The sequence below is a fragment of the Dipteris shenzhenensis genome, chromosome 24 (genome assembly GCF_047967505.1).
Source record: "Dipteris shenzhenensis isolate YYH24624 ecotype China chromosome 24, Dip_SZ_1.0, whole genome shotgun sequence".
NCBI lineage: Eukaryota > Viridiplantae > Streptophyta > Polypodiopsida > Gleicheniales > Dipteridaceae > Dipteris > Dipteris shenzhenensis.
Window position 1 is genome coordinate 10,575,721 of NC_141619.1, and position 4,476 is coordinate 10,580,196.

Below are 4,476 nucleotides of genomic sequence, written 5' to 3' on the forward strand. Positions count from 1 at the left end.
TGCCCAGCATTTACAAGCGAAACCTTTCCTCTTTTCGGTAGCGGTGCATATTTTTCTTCTAAATCAATGTGCAAATGGTGTAGTCGCTTCCTTTGAGGTTCTTCTTCAATAGCATGGTTGCACGCAACCATTTCGTGAGGGTTGGTTCTTCATCTTGTCTACTTTTTATAAAACTCATCTAATCTTTCTCGGTAACCATTCAAATATTTGAAAAAAAACGGATTAGTGATGACGTGATGGGTTCTTTATGAGAGGCCGCCGTCGAAAGAGATGCGGAATCTATATGGAGAGAGAATCTATATGGAGAGTTTAATGCAACGTCTTCTCATTTATTTGAAATGACGTTTTTATTCCTCCTTGGACTAACACACCTGTGGTCCTGAACTGACAGATATTCGTATTTTATTGCTTTTTCCACATTTTAAAAGAGAGATAAAAGAGAAAATAGCGAATTTATTATAGGGCCCCAAAATGAGCTCCCTTTTTTTCTAATGGCAGCTGTTCTCACATGACTTGGTTTTGACCATCTAACGTAAGCCCCCCAGCTCTCACATAGTGTTCTCATGGGTAGACACTCTCACTAGTACACGGGTAAGCCTCTCGGGCAGAGCACCAAACCGCCTTTAGCATGGAGTTATTCTCATCACACAATTGATGATACACCAGTCATGACTCCGGATGTGATTTGTGAGTGGAAAGAGAACCTACTTTGACCATTCATTGCCACAGGGTATGTACCAGTCTATGATGCAGACTCGAGCCTTACCTTATTGGCCTTGAGAGATCAAATGCAGATGCTTCATATGTTAGTATGGATCAGCCCACAGTTTTTGATCATGCACACATTTTGGTAAGCCCTCAGCAAGAGGCACATTTGACAATAAGACCTCAGTATGAGGCAATCCCATCAACATCAGCATAGTCTAATTTCTCATGCATGGATCTGAGTCCATCTTTGGCCACAGATATTATAGATACTCAGTAGGAGTTCACCAGTGATCATGCAGTGTTTCAATAGATAAATCCTCAGTACAAGGCACTCATATCTTTTGTAGCATGCAGAGATACATGCCAGAGCGCATCCAGCTCTTCAGATGATTCCACTCCAGCATCTATCAGTGATGCTTTCACCTGTGACATAGAGCATACCTTGGACACAGCTTCCACGAGCAGTTCAGATCATCATATCAGTCGTCAGGATATTCTAGCATCGGCTCAGTCATGCCACATTGCACCACTCTTGGATCCAGTGATCACCACCTCTTTCGATCAACAAATCATTCATCAGCATGAGGAAATTTATGGATCAGTGCGATCCTGCCTCAGTGCAGTAGACATCATCATGTTCAGCCAAGCACAACCTGGGGAGACTTAATGTTTCAGCATGCACTTATGATGGCTGTCATATACAATCCATACTTGATGCAGATCAATGGTTGGATCCACGACTTCAAGTCGGTTCCTACATCAGCATTCAGCACCTCATATGCCTCAGGGACATCTTATGCATTCACAGTTGTATTTCAGGCTTCTAGGCCTTTATACTATCAGCTCCTTCTTAATGTGCCTATGACAAATGCTACATCTCATGTCGATGGATGTTTAGCCATGTACACATCAGATGACCTTCAACTCATGATAGTTGAGCATACAAGTTGGACAAGTTCCTATACCTTGTCATTTGTACGGGCCTCTTCTTCCACCGAGCGGTGTATCATACCTGCACCTTTGGCCCCAACTTATATGCAACTACTGGATCACTCTGTCCACATCGATTATGCAATCTTTTATGATCCTACATCATTCAACAGAGATTTCACTACTGTAGCATATATCCGACATTGCTATGAGTTCTTTTGGGTTGGTGACACCCTCGTATGTCACAACCTACCGGATTCTTTCTCCATTGCTACATCGAGTAGCTGCACAGTCCAAGGCGACACATGACATGCTCATCCTTGACATGTTCAGCACACAGCCATACACAATTCTCCACAAAATCATCTTTCGATCGACTAGCCTTTGATCTAGGTGGACTTTACTTTTTGCATATTTCCTTCCTCTTTCCTTCGGCCTATCTTTTGAGTTTTATTCCCAAAGGCGAAGGATGACCCACAACTTAAGAGGGGGAAATGCAATGTTATGCACAGGATCGTAAGTTGTACTCATTGTACAAACTTCCACTACGTAGTCACTTTGCTCACATATGCATAATACTATGATTTCTTTTCAGTTTTCTTTCCCAGTTTTGGATGTTGTCATATGCACCAACCGAAACACAAAAAGGTTTTGTCCATGCACCCTCTACTTACCCAGTGCAATTTAAGAGGAGGTGTTGAGGATGATGTAAATTGCACCATCCCTCTAGGGCATTAGGGGCAAACCCTAACCACAACCCTAAGGGGTTCACATGTATATCTTCATGTTCATGTTCAATACAACTTAGTGTACATGTAGCTATATTGTGTGCACTCCTCTCTCTCTCCATCTCTCACTTTCACCATCACCAATGTCCTCATATGAACCTTAGTCTTTGAGAGGGAATGAGCTCGAAGAAGTAGTGCATGAGTTCCAAAGCTGGCAGCGTATGTCTAATGTTAGTTCTACTTTCTCTTAAGCTATGAATGGACCATTTTCACCAATGAATGCTTCAAGTATGCATGTGGATTCACCACCAAGAGCTAAACATTGTGCATGTACCCCTTTTAAGAACCTAAGGAAGCAAAGGAGGATTCAATTCTTGATATCCAAGACTCTAGCTAAGGGAAACATGCACTACCATGTGTTGTGTTCAAAATTGTTTTGGGCAAGTAGGTGTGAGAAAGGTGAGAGTTATGAGGACATAGAACCTTGATCGAATCATGAGCAAGATTATTACTTGAATGTAGCCATCACCCCTTTGAAGAATACCAAGTAATATCGTTTGGGGAATATGCGAATTTGTAGATGAACCTTTAAAAACATTCATTAGCTTGGGGAAGGCAAGGGTTGCACTTGTACAAAAGAGGATAAGGTGTTTCAAGAATCCAAGTCTTATTGGGTGTATTGGACCTATGGATGTATCATGAATGGAAAACTACTTTTCTATGAATGCAGGAGTTATGCCCATGATAGGAAAACTACACTTGATGGATAGTTACACAAGATTAAGGTTTACACAATATATAAGGATGAGATGTTGGAAGGCAATGAAAATTTTTCTAGCTATAGTCATCTTAGCATATTGTGGAAGAACTTTAATAATGTGAGAATACTCAAAAAGTAAGAATGGAAGTATGCAGTATATGTGCAAACTTTAAGAGTCAACGATAAAGGGAATCAACCTGAAGTGAAGGATATACCAATCTTTTTACATGAACAAATGGAGTCTCCAAAATATTTTGAGTATGTTTCTAATTTCTATGAGTTTTTCCATGCAGGTAAAATTGATAGTGATTTTTAGCACCATAGAGAGCAACAAGCTCAAGAAAACTAGAAGTTGGCAAAGCATACATGAAAGTGCTTGAAGAATCCCGATACGTATCTTGGGAACTCTATGAATGGTATGGATGAAACAAAGTCCTTTTTGCCACACTTCATGAGAGCTCCAAAAGATGTACAAGAAGAGATATTTGTGAAAATGCATCTTGTGGGATGTCAACCTATTGTCTTTGATGAGTAATAGACCTTTTCATATGGTAGCTCTTCATATATTCTCTTAATAGTATTTGCTCTCTCCATTTGGATAGTTCTACCAAGTAGGCACAACTTTATCCACAACCTAGGCAATGGCATATTACAAATCTTGCATGTCATGATTGCCTTCAAAAACACTCCAAAGAAAAACATGTGCCAAGGTTGGCCACACTATGGCCATTGGATCTAATAGTAGTCTATGACGCGCCCATTGCAAGACATGTACTTATGACCCTTGAGAATCTAAATAGATTTTTGTTTTAACGTATAAACGATTATGACCCTTGCATCCAAGAAGATATGATTTTTGTTTTAACAAATAAACGATTGTCTGAATTTGTTCACTTGCCTATTCCTTGATTGCCTACTACCTACTATCCATAAGCTCCTCTACTGCTACCTACTATCCATCAGATCCTCTACAAGTCACTCACTTTAGGCAACAACTTCATCCAAGTACTCTAGCTATTCATTGACTTGCTTAAAATTTGGTGCAACCTCCAAGTATATTCACTCTACCCTCCGCTTCATAGAATTTGAAGGAGTACCTCTTAGTTTTTGAGAACCTTAGCAAGCTCCTACAAAGTGGAATTGTATTGAAATTACAAGGAGTCTTGCATATCAAACCGATATTGTACATCCTATGCATAATGGACCAATATTGTACATCCTTGTGCAAATGTCAATTTTGTGGCTTCTCTTTGTAAAAATTTAAATCCGAGGCACTTGAATAATTCTCAACCTTTCTTGTAGCTCAACCAATACAACATCCTCAAATTTCCACATTTGCATTTTTACAAT